Here is a 22,204-nt window from a genome sequence, read left to right as displayed (position 1 = left end):
CACCTTCTCTATAACTTGGGTAAAAGCTATTTAGGGTGACTGGCAAGCCAGTCAATGCCAAAAATTAGTCACCAGATGATCAGAGGCAAAAGCTCATAAAATAGGGCCTATACTGTGAGCATATCAGATTCTGAGTGTTCAACTTAATTTTTCTCAAGAGCTTTGAGATTCCAAAAAGTAGTGGACATCTAATTTCTGCAAGTCAGAATCATTAGCCAGTTAGGGAAATCAAGACCTAAAACCTGGAGCTACAATACTGTATATTCATTATGTATGTGCATCCAGAATATATGTTATTTTTGAATTAAGACATATAAACCCTCAAGTTTCAGTCCATTAAATTAGAAATTACTGGAGGCCAATGAACAGGTTTAAATTTCAGTGACTGGTTAAGGAAAAATTGTGTTCTTGCCTTACTTTAATTGCCACAGGCTACAGTTTCAGAGGAAAGAATGACTATCTAAATAGTCAGTAAAAAAAATGATACCATTAGCACATGATATATTGTGCTGTTTTCTGTGCCATAGATCCTCTTCTGTGTTGCTCCATCTCACCCAGGTCTCACAACAAACATGTCTGTCTGCAGGCTGTTATTCCTGCTAAGATCAATGCCTCCCGGTTGGTTGCAGATATTTAATTGTCCCCAGACTTGTATTGTACAGACTGGAGCCTTACGTACATATAACAATGAGGATAAAGGGTCTGTGACCAAACCTTTCTCTGAGCAAAAGTCACTTAACACATTTTTGCATTACAAAATATCCCACAGTGAGATCTCACTGGAACCAGATGTTCATAGCAGAAAGCATATGGCAAGAGGATGTAGATCCATTTTTCTTAAGTCCTCTTGAAAAGTCATTGTATCATAGCCCAAATTCTGCTGAAATTCATGCTTATAATCCCAAAAGCCTTCCCCCAGTAAAAAAAAAAAAGCACGTCTGTGTTTTCATTGCTTGTGAATCACTTCCACATCCATTCATTTCCAATGGTTAGCAAAGAAAGCAGCTAAGAGAATTTGACCCACAGTGTACAAGGTGTGCATGAAATTTGAATAAGTGGAACATGTGTCATGAATTACTGAATGAGTGTTTGTCCTGGAGAAAGAGAGAGAGTGGTCAAATAAAAGTCAGCCTTTGTGTGTTCTATAAGTGGTTAATCTCAACCTGAAGAGATAGAAATTTCCAAACAATATGTATGCTGATTATCATATCGTGTCATCTCATATTATACAGTGCCTGTTGGTGCATGACATATGCCTAATCTGTTTATGTAGTTGGGTTTAATCAGGTGAGTTTGTTCTTATTACGTGGATTAGGGTGTCTGACAACAGACCTCTTTTTAAATTGACAGTCACTGCCAATACAGACAAGAGCAAGGCCTCAAAAAACACCGTAATCCAATGGCCAGGGCTAATGAAGGCTGAACCAGTCCTTAATTTTTTCATTCAACCTCCTCAGCCCACAGAGATTGCATTTGCCAAATGGATTAATTGCTGTGTCCTGCTGGTACCATCGCCCAGCAAAAGCCTAGTTGCATGGTCGGATGTGTGTCCTTCATGCCAGCAAGGCAATGATCCAGCTCCAAGAGGAGCACTGAGAAATGTGTGGCAGGGAGGCACCCAGGACAGCAGTGGTGATCAGGGCAGTGAGTGGTGTGTGCTCCTCTCCTGCTTGCTCTCTCAAATGTGTACCAGAAGGTGAGGCTGAGGGGTTGCTTGCTTGGTGACCCACAGGCAAATCTCTAGTGGTCACTGCAGGTCTGGCACTGCTGCTAAGGCTGCTCTGGAGCACGGCAGAGGAAATGTAAGAGTTCACAAGTATCCCAGGAAGCATACAAAGAGTCACACTTCAGATTTTCCAATATGCAATGGTCATAAATTAACATCCTTAGGCACAATCCAAGTTACTCTATGTAAAAATGTTGTTATTTCTTGACTGGTCATTTGGCCTTGCTAATAATAGGAAAATTGCCAACCATAGTCAGTGATCTCCCCCATTCTTTCACTTTGCTCTTCACTTGGAATCTTTCAGGTAATTGCAATTTTTAAAAGCTATGGCAGATTGGTAACACTTTCAACAGCATTTGTGATAGGTAGGAAATTCTAAACTGGACAGGACTTGCATGGCTTATATTTAATAAAGTTCAAATATATGAATCATTCTACAAAACAAATATCATATGGCAGCCTGTGCTCATGAAAATAAAATACTGATTTATTTTGTAGGCTTTAAATAAGCCAATTATATTTTTAATTCTGACCTGTTTTTTTATTTAAAGAGAATTCTGTTGTCTTACTGAATTTCCATGTTCATAATTAGCTAGTATGTGTCATATGTGTACACAATATCAGGAGACTTTGAAACACATGAAGAGCTGGTCCAGTATATCAGAAGAATATATCATATAAAATCATGATGGCAATTAGGAATGCTCTTTACAGTTTTTTAACTGAGAAATAAGTGTCTCATAGGTATTACATTAATTTATGTTTGGTTCTTAACAAATTAGTAAAGCATCATTTTCAAACACCCAAAGCAGTCACTTTTTGTTTACAAGACAGAAACACTTTTTATTCCCTGCTTTTATGAAGCCATAAACCCTTGAAGGAGATTATATAATGTTGACATATAATCCTTTATGCAATTGGACTTTCTCTGTGATGATCTGAAAGTACTTTTCATTTACTGATGACTGAATTCTCACCATACCCTTTTTTAGAGATGGTTTCTACCATTTTGGAGTTGAATGTCTGAAAACACAGGTTGTACCCACATTGGGAATGCTTCACTGCTACAGGAGTTCCTGTATATTATGGGAATGAAGTACACTTAATCTGTTGGACAAGCAGGATTGTTTTGTACTGGTATAGTAAAATCACTTTACACTTCAAATGAAACAAGCTGTACTAGTAAAAGCACAATTTTCCTAATGTGACTGCAAGCCTAAATTGTCCTGGACTGGTCTCCTTTATCTAAATGAAAATCCTGTCAGAGCAGATTTTTAGGATTTTCTACTTTTGTCCAGACTTTACAGGTGGATGACTTGCAGCCTTTGGGTGCAGCTGAGCACAGCAGCAGCTCTGGCCATGCTGCTGCCTCACATTCAGATGCCAGCATGTGCAGCAGGTCCTGTGTCAGACGGGGTTGGATGTGCTGTGTGACACCGGTGCCGATGCTGTGGATCCATGAGCAAGTGGATGGGTTGTCTAAGAGATCAGGCCAAATCAGCAGCAAAGCCAGTAGCAGAAGTTTATCCCTTTACAAGCCAGGCCATGCAATGAAAAGCTATTCCCAGTGAGTTCCCTTGGCATTAATAACATAGCTGTTCAGTGGAGCAGCTGTCTCGCTGTGCAGCATTTCTGGGATGGTAGAGAAGACTCATGGTATATATGTGTCTGTGTGTGTATACATACACAGACACATATATATATGTATTTCAAATCCATGTTCACAGAGTTGCTAATACTTCCCTTAGTGTCAGATGCCATTCCTGAACAAGTCAGTGATTTCCATACAGCCTGCTTAGTAATATCTGACTTGAAAGGTACCTGGTAACTCTAGAAATTACAAGCAAATACAGAAAAAATAACCCCTGTTTCTAGACAGAAAGAAAATGATTTCAGAAAATCTGGACATATGGGAGCATTAGTCTTCAGCAATATGAAAATATGATGAATGAATTTTGAAGCAACTTTCCTAGGCTTCATCCTATTTTCCTCTGTTTTTCCATTTTACTGGTACTGATGGAAATACATTTATTGGTTTTGAACCTTAGTTTCTGTAGCAATTCTTTTAGTAATCAGATATATTAACTAGAGTCAGAAAATTCTTTAATCTTACAGGTTTGTAATTCCATGAGAATGAAGGGACTCAGAAAGTGGACTCTTACATGGAAAACAATTGCTTTTAACATGGAAAACGAAGCCTCTTCTTTACTTAGTGCTAGTGAAAGATCAAAAATAAATTACGTAAAACCTCGTATAACATCTACAGAATTCAAAAGGGGGAGCCAAACATTGTGCAACCTGTTAAACTGAGCTCATACAGGATTAAATCACTGTAACCATGGAAAAAAACACTATTAAGGATGGGTTTATCATGTTCTTTTCACATTTGCCAGTTTGACTTAGAAGAATGTAAAATCAGTGAGACCTTTCAGGCCAAGTTGCATGTGAATCATTATCTGTTATGTTTTATCTCTTTCTCCCATCTACAAACACACGCGAGGTTAGGAGTGCCTGTCCTCCTGAGATGTGGTCTTGGGCTCTTTACATGGCAGGTCAAGGCAATTCTCCTGCCAGAAGGATTTCACCAGTCAGATGAGCACATACCTTTGGTTGGGATTCACCAGCCCCATAACCTCCTGCCTGAGGACTGTTGCTCAAGAGAAAAATCCTCTTTAGCCAGAAAGAGGGAAGGAATGAACTCCTAAAACAAGAACTGTCACATTCCTCTGAACCTTTAAATAAATCTTCCTAAAATTAAGTTCAAAATAGATTATTTTCAAGCTAGATTTTCAGTTATGAATAAACTTTTCTCTGACTTGGAATAACTTCTGTAAGTGGGAAGAAGCATTTTTTGTGGTTATGGCCCAGAAACTGTATTCCTGAGTTGTTTTCTGGGGCAGCTGTAGCTTCATTGCTTGATTGGGTAAAAGTCTCCATCTTTAAAATGTGGATGCATAAAGTTACTGTAACTAAAGTTACAGATACTTTGAGAAGGGAGTTTGAAAACAGACCCTTTAATCTCTTGTACTGTATTTTGCTGAACTACACACAGATCTGTTGTGGAGCTTAATTAAGGCCTTTTTGGTCCTTCAAGAATCCTGATCCTACTGAAACACAGGATTTTATCACTTCTAATACTTTGTCTCTGAAAAATAATCAGCACACAAGTTCAAGCAGCAATGGCTAAACGCATCTTTCATCAGACACATGCTGCGCCTTTAGGGTCATATCCAATAAAATATGGTGTGCGGCATGCAAACCTCCATAGGAAATATTCAAAGGAGATATTATCCACGTCCCCATCTAACAAGGAGGAAGAATAATAGATTCATCAGAAACTGCCCAGACAACAGTTGTACTGGAACCTCTGAGGGAGGAGAATGTATTTTGTTTCCTCTGTACCCTTTATCTCCCCTGTATCTGCATCCAGAGACCATACCCTTACTTCTCTCATCTCTGAAGTCAGTAAAAAAAAAATCAGCACCATGTGAGTCAAAATACCACTTGTATTTTGATAGTACCCATGGCACAGAACCCTACACACAAGTGGGGAAATGGGCCTGAAAATCTCAGAGAACTAATTATCCTGACTCTCTGAGACAAAAACATGGGAGTTTCTGTTGCTTAATTTGTTTTGGTAACAAGACAACTAACACACAATAATTACATTATTGCTTGTAACTTCTCTCCTTGTGGTTGTCTTTTCCAAATTACCTCTCAGTAAAATAAGTCTTTCCCTGGGGCTGTTCTCAGATGGAAAGCTCTGGAGTAAGAACCAGAGAAAAAAAAAGCTGGATGCTGAACGACAGGACACACTTATGCCCTTCGCAAGGCTGTTACAGGCCCTTCCAGAAAATAGGACTGTCTACAGCAGCCATCAGAGCCTTACCTAAGCATTTTCTGGTGGCAAAGGAGAGATTCAGCCTCAGGATGTTAGATCTTGTCTCCACCACGGCTTTACAGTAGACAACTAACGTGAGCTTTACCTTTCAGAGGTAAAATACCCTCCACTTTTGTCAGTGAAGACATGGTATAAACAAGAGCAGGGGTCCTACCCTGTGTTTGCCTCTTTTTTCTGCCAGGCTTGACTCCTCCATGAGATCCTGAAAATGAACAGTTTCCATGTTATGGGAAGCTGACAAAGTAAGGTACTGAAAGAAAGGGATGTAGCTGAGAGGAATGCTACAAGGATACCACCAGGATGATTTATTTCTATTTCTTTCAGCTTAAAGGAGTTACTGTTCTGCAATTCAGCCTAGAGAGATTGAACTTGCCTTGGTATTCTGCAAAAACCTTCTAATGTCATTGGATATTTATTACTCTGCTATTTAGCTGGTGATACCCCCTCTTTATCTTCATATTTTTGATTGGTTTCCATTCTGGAGATGTTAAAATAAATACAGCTTTGTGATTTTTGGACCAGGAAAGCAGAGACCAAGGGCCATTGTGGAAAATGGAATGTAATTAGAAAATCTGGTTTTGCCATATGATCTCTAGCTACACAGGAGCCACAAAATAAGTATTTTAGGCATAAGCCAGCATTCCCTCTGTACCCACCTCACTTAGGGACAGGACCTCAGGAGATTTGGATATTCCATGAAGTCAAAACTCAACTTCCAGGATCAGACAAAAGTCTCTGATATATATAAAAACATACACACATGTGTTGAAAGAGGCTAAAGAGACAAATAGGTACCCAGGTACCTTACATAACTTGGCCCCCAGGATCCTCTAAAAATTCTATTAAGTGCTTTAAATACACTCAAAATAATGCCAAGGTGTGATTACATGCCAGTGTTTTATTTTTATTTGTATACATCTGAGTTAGTTAATTGATCTTCTTTTATAATTAAAACAGGAAGGTAGGCACTCTTAGACACAATTAATTTTAGTTCAAAGTAGTTGTCTAGTAAGGAGCAGACGTTATAGAAGTGTGTATTTCTCACTATTGATGGTGTTGGGAACTGAGGGCCATGAGCTCAAGTACAGCTGTCTGCACCACAGACAAGTCAAGTTGGACAAGATGAATCAGGCGCTTGAAGAATTACTTATCTTAGATATTGCTGTGGTTTCCTGTGTATAACGTTTACTTGTCACATGGAGTTTAATTTTGGGGAGCGAAGGATATATGGCATGTAGACATTCTGGTAGAAGATTATGATTTGGCAGAGGCTCTGGATACCACTGTGGGATTGACACTAACACCACTGTATTAAGTCTGGACACCACTAATGGTTGATTGCCCAGTTCACAAAAGGAAAATGGCACCACTGTCTTTATTCTGCAACAAGAGAGGCCTCCCTGCCCTGCCTGTACAGGATTATGATAACGAGTCATCATAATCAAAGGGTAAATGGAAAGACTGGCTCTTTATTTTGCTCTAACTGTCCACTATTTTGAAGATCGATACTCTATACTTCCATGTTTTCTCACATTTTGCTGACTGACCGTTAGCTTCTTCTTTGTGGGCTGGAGACTATGACTAGCATTTGATTTCACTTGAACCTGTGACAGCAAGCACTTCATGTCTGGCTGTGTTTGGAGTTTATTAGAGTCAGTTTGCACTGGGGACTTTTCTGAGCAAGGAGATCCAGCCACTCTCTTTCTCAGAAGCCTATACTTAAGAATTGTTTATTTTCCCTCCAAATATTTCTACATTTCAAAGCACCTCTTTATTTGCCTAAGCATTTCATTTGTCAATGTGCTATCATTACTACATTTAATTGAATAATTCATTATGATAATATGCCAGTCCATACAGACAAATTTGTTAGTGCTTCTTTGGATCACAGTAGTTTTAACAGCCCTCTAATATATCAGGTTATTTGAAGAGTAAATATTGCCTGCATGTGTGAAAGAGAAAAAGGGAAGTATGCAGAAACTCCTACAGGCATACAAGTCAAAACACAGTTACACATTTTGTCCCCACAGGATACTGGTGAGACATTCACAGTATGTGGCCTACTTTTTTCACAGATGCAAGATTAAAGTCTTCATCTTTCTGAGAACTGAAAAATGCACTAAATATTTGTTCTATATTCCCTTCTCACACTCACATGAAGATCCTGATGTGACAGATACAGACTATCCTTCCTCCAGCAGCTTACAGGATTATGACCTAATGTGGGAGTGCTCTGATCTGTTTTTTAAATGAAATCTAAATGAGACAATTTTTTAAATAATCCAATGGCTATTAGAACAAGTGAAGGGGGAAAAAGCCATCCCTGTCCCCAAAATTTCTGCAGGATGTTTTGGACTAGATCTCAAAATAGCAGTATTTTCCACAGTAGAAGTTCAGGTGGATGTTGTAAGGACTTCACAATTGTCTGTCTCAATCATTGCTAAGACCACAGAAGGACTTTGCCATAAGCATGGAATGGAGGAACAGGATGGCGCTGGCTCTGGGCCTGATGAGGTCTGGCCTGCACATCCTGGGTAATGAATCTAGACAAGGGCTCCCACTGTGGCAAACTCTGTAGAGGGGCAACTGTCCGTGCACATATCACCGGTCAAACAGTCATCACCCCAGGTTATGGGACAGTTGGCATCTGCGACCACCAAAGGCTCTTGCCCCCAGATATGCTTCTGTGGATTCCCGGAACTTCGACCATATGTTAAGCCACCTGAAGGGAACTTGAGATAAGATAAATGTGGTACCATTATCCAAGCATTATCTCAGGCCTAGGGGGAGGTAAACGAAGCTGGGGGAACACTGATAATGGACACAAAGGAACCAAAAGGAAAGCCAAATCAGCAACTGGGTTGAAGACAGCTCTGACGAGGTAAAAGGTAATTCCATCAGAGGGAGGTCATGTACAACACACCCAACCCACCAACTCAAAGAAACCCCCCAAATCAAGACAACCCAGAGACTCAAAATAATTAATTAGCATTAGAAGTGAGGGAATCATTTAACCAATAGAATAAGAGAACTGTGTAGCTACATAGCGAAAAGCTTTGAATGACCTTGGGATTCCTACCACCGAGAAGCCCGGGGGAAGAAGGACCAACAGGAAACTGCTGGATCCATGGGTGGTGACTGTCTCCTGCTTAATCTGTCTTTCTTTCTCTCTTTCCTCTCTTTTCTATTTCTTTCTATCTCTCTACCTCACATTTTACTGCTAAATAAAATCCATACTATTGACTTTGGCATATAGTCTCATTTGCACCTTGACTCAGGTACAGGCATCTCCTAATAGACTGGATCTCAACAGATGTTTTGGTCAAATTCCAGTTCAATAATTGCATTTTGCTGTTTTACAGTAACCCTCTCTTTCTGTAATAGTATAATGCATTCCATACCAGTATGGGTCTGGAAGATGGCTGGATGCATTTTTTGCTGTCCAGTTGTATTTTAAATCAAGTCTGATTTCATGTTGTGTGCAACGCTAAATTCCAGTGAACTTTTAAGTGAAACTGACTTTGTCTGGACAAATGTTTGGGGAATATAATTTCTCCATATAATTTGAGCAGTCGAAGGCAGCCTATTTTTATGGCTTCTGTTACAATGATAGATGGATGTTGGATGTTGATTTGCTCAGATTTTGATCTCATGCGAGGCTGTGCACACTCTTGCCTTGTATTTGAAAGCAAAATAAAGTGAAAAATCCCTCAGAGCAGTGGTTTCCCAGACACTGTTGCTAGGTGATCCTCCAAAGCTGAATGAATTCTTAAACTCCTCCAGCTCCAGGCACCTGACTAATAATCAGTAACCACACATTCTAGTGAAAGAGGAACATCACTGCTTTTCTGGCTGCTTCCTGGTTTTGCATCCTTATACAGACTGAGACAGGCACCAGCTGTCTCGGTTTAAGCTTTTTCTCCCTTAGAAACTAGGCAAGGCATTTACAAATACTACCAAGATTAGATGAATTAGCTGGGTAGAAAATCAACATACTTAAGCCTGCTGATCTGCACCTCCTCACTGATTCTTCTGGCAGCTATGTATGTGACAATGGTTATGATAAAAATCAAATACCTGCATTTATATGAATAGGTGTTCACTTGATACTCACGAATGCCAGAAAAGGTGAAAACCTATGTTGGTAGAAATAGAACAAAAATAGTTTGTTTTTTAAAACAGCAGTTGTATAGAAGTACAGTCTGTTAAAACTTGGTCAATTTAATCAGAATTTATCTCAGAATTGGTTTATTATATCTGTTAATACATAATGGTACCCTAAGCTTTTCTTCAGATGAAACTTAAAGTTTCCCCTTTTTTGACTTCACTAAATATGTCTGTCCCTCACAAGGCTTGAGTCAGAACAGACTGACCCTGCAGCAAATAGTCATGTATGTTACCTCTTGACAAGCTGAAAATCCTCCTCCCATCTCCCTAGATATTCCCTACCTTATTCAGAATATTCTTTCACATAAAAAATACAGTTCCCTAGCTTTCCCTAAGCCAAGGTTTACACCTCTCCTCTAATGAACACATCAACTCATCTGCTGAGCAAGGACTGGTTGAGCCATGGCAGTGATGACAGGCAGCAAGGGCAGCCTTTTGAAAGTCCCTCCTTTTGTCCTGCCCCACAGGAGAGGCTTTGTGAGAAAAACTCCAAATTTTGTTTCTGATGTCAGACCAGCAAATTTCCAGCAGCATCACACAGAGATGGTTACCTTACCAAGAAGTAATTCTAGTAGTTAAAGGCTATCATAATTTAAACACACCGAAGAGACACAATTAAGCTTGCACTGGCTGCTTTAGTATTCACACCGAATAACTGACATTTCCATCTTGATAACAGTCCCTTAACTTTGATTCCATGTATGATTTCCTAATCTTAGTAAAAACTAAATTTGGAAAAAATAAGACTGAATCATCCCATAATCTAAGGTCTTCACTACTTCTATGTGAGTTATTACGTGTGCTACTAATGGTGAGGAAAGATCCAAAAGTAACCTGTCAAAATATTTGTTGGAGATGTTTCTATTTTGCTGCTTTCACATAGGACCTATGCCTGTGTCTGTCTGAAGCTCACCCTCTACATAGGTTGAAAAACTGCTGGGAAACTGCTTTCATCAGTTCCTTGCCTGTCCTGCTCCTGGGAACCCATTAAGTAACTAAATGCCATGTTGTGATCCTGAATGGGGAGGCATTCCCCTGTAGGCCTGGTTTCCAGTCCTTGTGATAAAGTGTGGCAGAATGAGACTATCCTAAATAAAGGCTTGACAGAATTGTTTTTCACATGGGCAAGAATAATCTTCCCCCACTCTTATTTATGAAAATGAGTCAGGAAGAAAGGTTTTTGAAATGCTTGAGCCTGAGGCTCAAACCAAATTTCAGCCCAACCAGCTGAAGTCTGGCATTTAAAAACAATGTTCCTATAACAGTAGGTGCCACGTGAATGTATTGAATGAAAAAGTTCACCTTTTTCAAACACCAGTCAAGGGCAATGTCAACAAAAATAAATATGGATAATTTCCCTAGTGGTGAGGAAATGAGTGTCACTGGTGCAAAAGCTTTCTGCTGGTGAGGCACACCATTTCAGGCAGTTCCTTTGGAGACAGATGGACCGTGCAGGCACCTTTGCCGCCACAGCCTTGCACATTGCAAGCACTATGAGGATCTCAGGCCTACAAAACCGAATGATTAAATACGTCTGAGCTGTTAAATGAGCCCCTCAGTGGGGTCTGCATGTTTTAATAAGAAAATCTTCTGTGTTAGGCAGGGTTACAAGAGTGATCATTTTCAATAGAAAAAGATTACATCCTCAGGGATTCTCTCTAAATACCTCCTGAGACAGGAGAGGAGAAGGGATGTAGAGGGGGATATGAGTACATTTCATGTATCACACAGATTTTGGTCCTCAGCATTTGGGTACTCAAGAATCTCAGTGAAGACTTGGAAAGCAGAAGATGCAAGTAGTTCTCAGTGGGTCATTTATCTGCACTGTGGATTTTATCTGCAGTGTGGATTACCTGTTGCCTGAAAGCAGAGGCTGAGGTGGCCTACCGAAAAGCAGAGAGGCTGAGACGGTCCTATTGACCCAGCAGTGCCACTCAAGGGCACAGCCAAGCTAATTTTGGGGGTAGGTTGAATTACAATCCCCCTCAACAGACCTCACCAAAAAGGAAACGGTGCTGTGCTGAGGCAGCCCTGTATTTCCATTAACAGGGCCCTCAGAAATTTGGAAACAGTGGTTCTGAGACACCTCTGTAGAGCTCTGGAGTGCTTGCTTGCTCGAACTGTGGCATTGCAAGTCCACTGCTGTTACTGATGGCAAGTCCTCTTCCCCCAAAGGTGCAGAGTTAAGAGCACATCTTAGCAATACTTGGGTTAATTCAGGCCCATCTGTGCTTGTGAGCTCCAGGTCAGCACCAGACCCAGTGCTCAGGTCCTTTACTCTCTTTCTAACAAATGTGGGATGCAGAGTTTCTGCAAAGTCTGTTTGCAAGTTCCACAGCAGTTCCTGGACAAAGCACAGCAGGTTATGGAGCCCACGAAGGACAGTGAGCAATCAGAAGTAGCCACTCTTAAAAAGTGTGGCATTAATTTTCTAAGTAACTTGAGAAATATTCTTTGTTCAGCCAGGCACTCAGGGCATGATCCAACTCCCCTACTTTTAGTTATCTGCAATCTAAGTGCCTAGTCTAAATAAATTATCTAGTCTCCCCGGATAGAACCTATATGGAGATACGCATCTTTAGAGTGCTATTTATCCCATCTACTGCAAACATTTATGTTGAAATTTGGTGATATGTGCTGTAAAAGAGTCTATCTTTCTTCATTGCTTATCAAGAAATTCTGATGAAAATTTGCATTAGTCACCTACCTGGCAGATAGCTAAAGTTAATGAATCCATTCATGTCTTTTAAGGCAAATTATTCTTATTTCTTGTACTGAGATGTCCTGGGGGGTTATATGTTTACTATCGGATTTCTTCATATTCTTTATACAGTAGTAAATAATTATTTTTCTCCTTTTTGGGGGGTATAAATCTTCTTGTTATTTCAGTGCTCAGAGAAGATGTGTGTGGTGTTGCATATGATCGGTTCCTCTTTGGATGAACATGATCAGATGATGTTACTTTCATGCTACAGACAGAGTATTCTGTGTAGCCAGCATTAGTACAACTCCTGGACACAGCACAAAAGGAGAAAATGGAAACATAAACACTTATTTAAACATTTCCTTTAAAATAGATTATTAATTTGAGAAAGGCACTGAAAGTGGTTGGTGTTTCCAGAAAGGAGTGATATGCAATAGCAGAAGTTTCATTTTTTTCTAAAAGAGCACTCAACAGAGATGCAATTCAGGAAAGGAAATTTGAAATATCTCAACTATGGAAATTATACCAAGAACACCATTTTGTAAGCATTGACTTATGGGGTTTGCCCTCAATGCAAGAAGACTAAAGCATTCATTATGTTTTCTTAGACAATATTGCTTGAACTAAGGAAATTTTCAAGTGTACTCAAATATATTTTTCTAGTCAAGGAGAAAACATAGTGTCAATACCACCTCATTGCATATTATAGGCCTTCCTCTGAGTTGTAACATGTCAGTAAACATTAAAAAAACAAACAAACAAAAAACACCAACACCACTACCACCCCCAACCCAACATCCAACCAGTTCTATGGAGAAACAGTAAGGAATTACCATAATTTTTAAACTGTTTGTGAAATAGGAAATTTTCATTAACAATTTATTCACTAAAAACCCACATATGCCACTTTTTAAACTGCTTTCTATATTTGTTCCATTTTCTTTTATCTATTTTCCAACTTTTAGATCTCAGTTTTTGGAATTTTAGTATTAATTTCTGACTAAATTATAGTGACAGCTGTCCTGATTTATTGCCTGAATTCTGCTGTTAGATCATGACCTTTTAGAGACATTAAATTATTCTTAAATATAGAGGCTAAAAGCCTAATATTATTCAGATGTAAATTCCAGATAAGCCTGAAGGCTAGGACACACACTTTGTGGATTTGACTCTGTTGTGTCAAAATGGGGATCTTTTGAGAAGGGATCTGAATTTGGATTTTGGAAAGTAGATGCAGACGACTGGTTTAGGCTTATGCCTTTTCTTTTGGATGACTGTAAATAAAATTGCATTTAATGAACCTATTTAGAATGCTGGTCAATGCTTACAAGTGACAATGATCAGGATTAATATTCAGAAAGAAAACAGAGATCAGTGTGAGATCCTTCTAATTATTATAACTGCAGTAAGACTGAAAATGTAAGCTCAAACTATACACCATCCTCTCAAAGTGCATGCTGAACAGGTCACATTGAGCAGAACCAAGACCTCAAAGGGGAGGAAAATATTTTCCAGCCTCCCACAGGACCAGCTTGGTATTTTGACAAAATGTTGAACACAAACACTGTTACCTCCAAGATAATCTGTTATCTGAAATAGATCTGTTAAAGGCAGGGTTTATGTACTTTCTATCTGGTAGTCAAGTTAGCCAGCCATAAATTACACTGAAAAGAGTCCAGAACAGTAGCTTAGATTACCATCAGGAAGGTTCACTGACAGCCCTGACTTTAGCATAATTCTCTTGAAATCAGTTGTTATTCAAGTAACTAAGTGTTACGGGATAAGTTCTCAGATAAGAAAATATAACCCTGTCTTAAATTAATGAAGACAGACAAGTGCAGACCATCTGAAGCCTTAATTTCATACTTATTTCCCTCCTTAAATTACTGTGGTTTTTAATTAAAAAAAAAAAAGGCAAATATGCTTTAAATATTAGACAGCAGAGGAGTGAATTGCTATCTGAGTAACTCCATGGTGAAACACAGGTATTGCTAAGACTTAAGAACCTCCTGGCTTTCCTGCTGGTCATTCTGCTGTCATTCTGTAAGGGAACAAGCCTCCTCTATGACCCTGAGTGATGCATATACCCTTCAATGCAGCTGTTAAATAACTTCAGGTGACCAAAATGACATAACGTGCCTCAGTTTAAACACTGAATGATTCTTTAAAAAGCAATACTTTTAGGATCATACTGGGAAGATAATGATAGGCAGCAAAGTCCCATAATCTGAGCCACACGCATGTATTAAAATCTTTGACTTTGCTGTGCATCTTTATACGATGGTTTATTTTTGTGCTTATTCGTGTCTGATTTAATCTTAGTAGATTTAAAACAAAGAGCTGCCTTCTGTTCTTGGTGCTGGCTTTAGTCACAGGAGCTGGAAACTTAAAAATTTAATCAGCATAAGGAAAGGAAAGACAAAGACATGATGGAGATACAGAAGCTTTTTTGTACGAGTCTACAACTAAAAGTAAACTATATATATAGATATATATCTATAGAATTACTAAGAATTAAATTACTGCATTGTTGTCTGATTAAAACAAAATGCCCTTTTCCCATCACGCAGAAGGAGAGCAACTAAAGTAAAACTAACTGAGAGTCTAGGGCCAGGAGGGTAGTAACAGAAATCTCATCCAAGCCCCCACACAACACAGGAATTCTGCCATCAAGGCTGATTCTGTTTGAATCTGTTTTAGAAAGACATTCTGCCTTGTTTGAAAGCCTTCAAATGAAGGACAATCCACAGCAAGCTGTTTCAATAGTTAATTGTATGCACTGCTAAAAAACTAGTGCTTTATTTCCAGTGTTATTCTTTCTTTTTTCTTTAAAGGAAGAGATTAGAAAAGGGAATGATTCATCTGTAGATCTCATCAGGCTTGTTCTACATTGTTCACTTGTATTCCCTCCTGTAACTGCTCCTGTTTGCTCACCAGCTCAGAAATGAACTGCAGCCTTAGATGAGTCCCCCACACAGAGACAATACTCTTATCTTTCCACTTTAAGCTGTATTAAATGAATGATAATGTCTTTGCACAGGACGAAGGCACAATCAGAACCACCTCACTGGGAAGAAAGTGATTTCAAGCAGAGCTGACAGCATATTCTGTCCTATTCAGGTTCCTCCAACATGCCCATCACCATGTATATGAGTACGTTTCAGAGCAAAACCAGCACCAATACATAAAAGTTCACTTTCCATCTCCTTGGCCACGGGGTGTGCATGCTGTAAGTGCCTCCTGGGACATAGGGACAAAGAACTCTTCATTGAGTGGAGGTGTGAAAGACACAGAATTTGCCAAGAGGCAAAGTTGATTCAAGAGTAAATTCCTGTGTCTTGGTACGGCTGCTGAAGACAACCTGTTTCCCACATGCACAAGGCTGTTCCTGATGCACTGCAGGGCTGTATGGAGGCAGTGCAGGTACTTAGTCATCATGCTGGCCAAGGAGTAGAGATTGAAGCAGAAGATGCTTCCTTTGGACACCTTACTGCCAGGTGTGATTGTCAGACCACCTGACACAAAAAATACTCCAAGTGTAGAAATTAAAAGAGGTCCAAGGAGAAAAGGAGGCCTGGTTTTGTTGTGGAACTGATTGCCAACCCCTGGTCTCCCAAGTAGTATTTATGAAAAGTAATCCTGTGGGTGACTCCGTAAGGAAATCAATCTTTCTTGGTTGCTACAAGCTCAAGAAGGCTCCTAGGATGTCAACCGACAAGATTTGCCAAGGGAAGACACCAGGACTCCCAATTCTAAAATAAAAAAAAAGTGAGGTGTTGACTGAAATACTTCACTTGCAATTTGGCATAAAATTCATTCTCTAAATCATCTCTAATTTCCCATGTTCTTGTCCTGCTACTTAAATGATTATGTTAGATTTTCACCCTTTTAGTAATTTCCTAATTGACAGTTACAATGAAACTTCCTCACTCTCTTTATATTGCATAGCAAAAACAATACAACTGTAGTGGTTGTAAAGCTTTTCCATAGCAGAAAGTTAGCATTTTATACATGCTTTGTATGTAAATAACGGCAAATCATGTGACTAAGTCAAATTTGCAGCAATGCCTCAGCCTATAAGGAGACAGTTAACAATATGTTTCTTCTGTAATTAAGTCAAATTGAGAGGTTCCCATGGGTTTTTACAGTCATTACAGCAATCTGTTTTACACTGTGGGTTCACAAAGAGCTGCACTGGCACAAATGAGAGAACGGCACAGAGCAGGAGTAGCCAGAGGCTGGGAAAGGAAGGCAAGAAATTGTTATGTTGGCTTTGCCACCTGTATTCTGAAACCTTCAGAAACTTTAAAACTTTTGGAAAAATATGCAGAAATTCCATCCCTGGTATCTATAAAATCATGACTAAATGTCTGTTTAATGGGCTGTGCTCCAGTTCAACCACAAAATATTGAATGGGAATTACTGGAAGAGATTGTGAATCTGTGTCAGGAGACCAGACTGCCTTTGTAGTTCCTGTCCCTCAAACCTAGGAACTCTCATTAGGGTTTCTCAAGTCTGAATTCAGCCAGACAGTATTTTTCAGTAAGAATAGGAGGAAGGACAATGCTTTTGATACTAATACAAATTCTATTGTTTATTTGACTGTCAGTGTTACATCTCAGTATTCAATGGGGGTCAGGAGCCTACTGCAGAATAGCTATGCAACATCAGTTGTTTGACCAAAGGCCTGTTCAGTCAAGCGTTTCACTGCTCATCTGTCATTGAGGCTGCCAGTAATAACATTAGCTTGACTTAATTGTGTATTTTAACAGCTGCTTAATATTACCCAGATCTTTCCTTCACTCATAGTGTAAGATACCTTTCTGCAGAATGTGGTTTTAATTAAGGCTCTGTTCACAACTTTTCACAAGCTGTTGAAAAATTCATGTCTTGTAAGAAAAGTGATGATGCAGTAAATGCTACTGGAGCAGAGACTAACTTTTTATTAGATGAGCATTGAGCCCTTATGAATTTATGTCTCCAGATTAACTGGTCTGGGTGCCAAAGGAAATACTGAATAGATTTAACAACGGCAGTAACATAAAAGGTGTAAAATATGCAGGTGCTGATACCAGCAAGGTTGTATGTTGGGAGGGAGTGTGTCCTTAAGGCGGTGGTAAACCATAATCTGTTGCAGAGCACTGTGCCATTGGACTAGATTTCCATGTGGTTGAGAAGTACTAAGCTGATGAAGAGCACTGTGACTGAGCAGTGCTGCAGCATTGCTTCCACTTAAAGCCTGTAGAATTTGTTGCACAAGAAAAATAAGTGGTCATTTTATTGAATATCCACTTCAACATAAGAAAATCTTTCACGTATTGTGTGTGTGTGACAAATGGATAATTCTTTACAAGGTAGGAGTTACTGAGCTATTAACTTTCACCTTCAAAAGGGGAATTTGAATTCCAAATTATCTTAACAAACCAATATTGTCACACTGACATTCCTCCCCATATGCCCCAAATAATTCCTTGGTAACTGCAAAAAAAGTTGAGGAAGTTGTTATAGAGGTGGAATTACATTATAAGCATGAATTACTTTCATCTGGAGCAGATGTCATGTGTCCTTAAATTGACTTCTACTCAGACATGGAATGCATGACTTTTATATATCATTACAAACGGGCTGGAATTTGGGACTGAGAAAACTTTTGGGTTACAGACAGTCAGAAGTACAATTATCACCCTCTCCTCCTTTTTATTGTCCAGAAGTAAACATATTATAAAATTCTCTCCTCATATTCTGCCAATAAACATTTAAGTTATCCTAGCAACAATTTTTAGATGTACTGTAAATATACTTGGCAAGCTAATGGATGCCCTTAGCCACTTTAAACAGCCACTTTCCATTTCGTTTATGTATTTCACACATGTGGAGAACAGAGAAACAGTGTGGAGCAGGTTCCACAGTATTCATGCCCCTGGTATCTAGGAAGGTGGGAACTCCCTGGCTGAAGACTTTCAAGACTTTTGTCAGGACTCTGGCACAGTCTCTCTCTTTTTTTTTTTAATGTATACAACTTCCTAACTAAATTACTTTGTAGGAAATGAGTTATTGTTGAGAATTTATCGCATTGTGAACTTGGTTGAAATATGTAACGTCTTGAAAAGTTGTTTTCACAAGGTGTGGGTCTGCAGAAACCGAAGCAGTCGCACAAATAGCAATTATCCCATGGCTGCGTTTCTATAGGAACCTGGGCTATATATCAACAACTGACATGGAGCAACTGATTCAGAAACCTGTCAGAGCACAGAAGCCACAGGTGATAGCATCTTCTTCTCATCCCCCTTCTGATAAAGTCCTACCTATGGGAAGGACATTGCCCAAACAACTGGCCTATCTCCTGAACAAGTCTCCAGCAGCTTGCAATTCCTGAGGTTTAAAATGTGAATGACTTTCAAAGATTTATTAACGTAGTATTAAATATTGCCCAAAGAAGCAGGCTGCTCTGAGAGCAGTGGATCTAGCAGCAACCCTGCCTTCCCAAGAGTCAGTGTCCCAAACTGAGATTCTGTGACATTTCATAAAGAGGAAGACACTTACTGATGCTTTTCCCTCAATACACGCAAAAATTTCTTTCACATCTAGTAACTAGTTGTTGTCATTCAGCTCATAGAATATTTATAGATCTGTGTCAAACCCCAGAAGGCAAACAATCAAAATATATACTGATGGAAACAGCAAAGCCATATGAATCTCATTTTCATATGAAGACAGACTAAAATTTAGCCCACATCATGCCCTTTTATGCCAGCCATGTAAATATGTCAGTTCAACCAAATAAACCCTTATGGTTTGCTAGCACAGGAGAGTGGTTTACTTCTTGTAAGAAGTGAAGGCTCTCTGCATACCCCAGTTTCTGGACCAGGTTCCCCAAGCAGTCCCAGATCAATCTCTTCTCATGATAGTCTTTCTTGATTTAAAGATAATAAAGATCACAGGTTCATGGTAGAAGACATTGTTTCTGCTCTGAATCTTCAGAGAATTCAATGGGATTTGTATAGGACGTATTTTACACAAGTGAAGGTGAGCCAGTTACTGTGTTAATGATCCCTGTTGAGTTTAATGATGAAAAGAAATGACTGGCAAATTGGTGCAAAAGACTGGGACATCTGAAAGTCTTCCTCAGCTACTTCCAAAGTAGCATCTTGCGTCCCTTCTTTCAGAATTTGACTGTTCTGGGAGGTTGTCTTTGCTGTGTTTTAATGTCTCCTTGGCTGTAGCTGTGAATGTTAAATCGATGGGGTACCACTGGTCCTGCTTACTCAGAAATGAGTCCAAAATGCAAAAGATATGTCCAGATCTGGATCTAGGATTCAAATGTTGAAGAGTCTTGGGTTGTATGGATTTGGGGTTTTGGTCTCAATGCTACGAATAGAGGCACAACTCAAAGGAGCCACCCCCTTTTTGGCCCTGCTTTCATGCGGGTGAGAGGGTTTACATTTTTGCAAAGAAACATCTAAAGCTCTCATCAGACCAGGCTTCCCATGGCTGACCCGTGCTGCCATCATCACAGGCAGCCTGGTGCATTTGCCTGTCCCTCTGTGCCCCAACTCCTGCAGGCGTAAGGCAGAGCAGATAGGACAACAGGATAAAGAAGTCAGGATGCAGATGTGCTTTTTTTGGAAAAAGCCCCACAGGAGTTTGCACAACATAACAAGTCCAAGCAGGTAACCAGAGAACTACTATTTTTCCCAGACACCATGATAGTCATAATTACAGTCATATAAATCAATATGATGAAAGCAAAATCACATATTTCCAGATGCCCATGGTAAAACTACTTACTGTAAATTAGAGCCAGAGTTAAGCATGTGGAAAAGTCCTATAATTTGGGCCACAGCTGCAAGAAAAACTGTAAGAAAAGGCTCTGAGCTGTGACTTTGTTTTCATCACAGCATTTTGTTATGTCTTTTGTTAGTGCTTTATCAAAAGAAATTTGGAATAGAAACATTCTCTTATTCAGTTGGAAAAAAATTTTAAAAATTACACTAAATGAGTTGAATGATTACCTTTAATTACCATTCATTCACTAAACTATGTCAGATAGAAAGATTCCTATATTAAAGTGAATACTTTTGAAAAATACATGAAGCACATTGCTGTGGTTTGTCCTGCCAGCAGATTCCAACACTAATTCTTCACCATGGTTGCAATAGAAAACTGAGGTCTTGCCAGAATTTCAACAGCAGTCATTGAACAGAGCTAAAGGATGAATCTTTTGTGAAAAAGCATCAGCACCTCATCTGTTGTATTTTGTTTCATAGTAATAATTTGTAGCTTATTAAATCTTAATAAGCTTTCACGAAAATTTACCTTTTTGTACCAGATGGCTTGATATTATACTCTTCCATTAATAAGGATTATTAGGCAATGATTCATGAATAAATAAAGTAGCCATGGATTTTATTTTTATTGCTTACCCAGTTTTATTGCTTACCCAGTTTTATGGCCAAGAGTCTTCTTTGCCAACAGATTTCAATGCTACAGCTTTAATAGTAATGGGACCTTTCACACTAGTGGCTAGTATGCAAATGCCACTTACGAACTTTACAACTTCTAGCTATAGGGAGATAACGTCTAGAAAGACAAAGGAGATGGGTTTTCTTCAGTTGTGCTGATAAATGCTTAGAGATGAATGCTCGTTGCTTCACTCACACAGCTTGCAAGTGCCTTCACACAGCTCAGAAGTTCCCAAACTGCTGTACGACAGGCTGCCTTTTGTCCCTGCATATTGCATGTGTTCTATGTTGAGCTATTCCAACCAGGACGGAAGTTCTGCTTTACAGAACATGACCCACAATCTGCTTCCCATTGTTGTGGTAACATTTCCAGCTGGGAGAAATCCAACCCAAGCCACATGCCTCCCAGTTCTGCTCTGCCTGTAACTTAACTAATTTGCCTACCAAAAATTTTGTTTTGTTTTTCTCTAATAGAGTATTCCAATGATAAATTGGTTTCAGCCTAAGTTTATGCTCAATCTAAATTGCCGTCATGGACTGGCAGACTGTGAACACCTGAAAGAAGATTTTGCCAAGGCAGATTTCCTGCTAGGATATCATTAGGGAGCCGACCAAGGGTAGGAAACTGACCAGAAAGATCCCTGGACCCTGGCCCCGGTCTTCCATGGCCAGTGCCCGAGGACCAGTAGGGTTCCCCCATCCCATTAGCCCTGGACCGCTGCCTGCCAGCCTACGACCACCCTCAGAGAGTGCACGAGCTCTTGGTGGTTTTGGGGATGGTCTGCTGTACTGTTAGAAGGATATTGTGCTGGTAGCCCCTTAGGGACATTTCAGCAGCTTGCAGGCATGAACACTTACAGGGGAACATTAAAACAGGTCTTTCAGCACCTGCAGCCAAGGACTGTGGGTCAGTACGTTAGCACATAAGACTTCCCATGATGCGGCTTCTGCCAAAGGCAGTCCTCAGCACCTACCATTTTTAAAGACAAATGCACTTTTCCTCTAAGCAAAAGTCATCTGAAAGTGTTTAAAATCTGAGTCTTATTTTGCCTGTCTTTTGCTTAGAAAATGTATATAGCACATCATTTATACAAAGCAAAAGTGAACACATTTTCACAGCCAGAGGTTTAAGGGCACAGCATACACAACTGTGTTTAATTCTGCTCACTTATATTATTAAGCATCCATGCCAGAGCAGGAGCATTAACATTTTTGGATTCAGACTAAAGAAAGCTAAATGGTAT

Source organism: Neopelma chrysocephalum, unplaced genomic scaffold (genome assembly GCF_003984885.1).
Source record: "Neopelma chrysocephalum unplaced genomic scaffold, ASM398488v2 Primary Assembly neopelma1_67, whole genome shotgun sequence".
Taxonomy (NCBI): domain Eukaryota; kingdom Metazoa; phylum Chordata; class Aves; order Passeriformes; family Pipridae; genus Neopelma; species Neopelma chrysocephalum.
Note: the sequence above shows the minus strand (reverse complement) of the source record.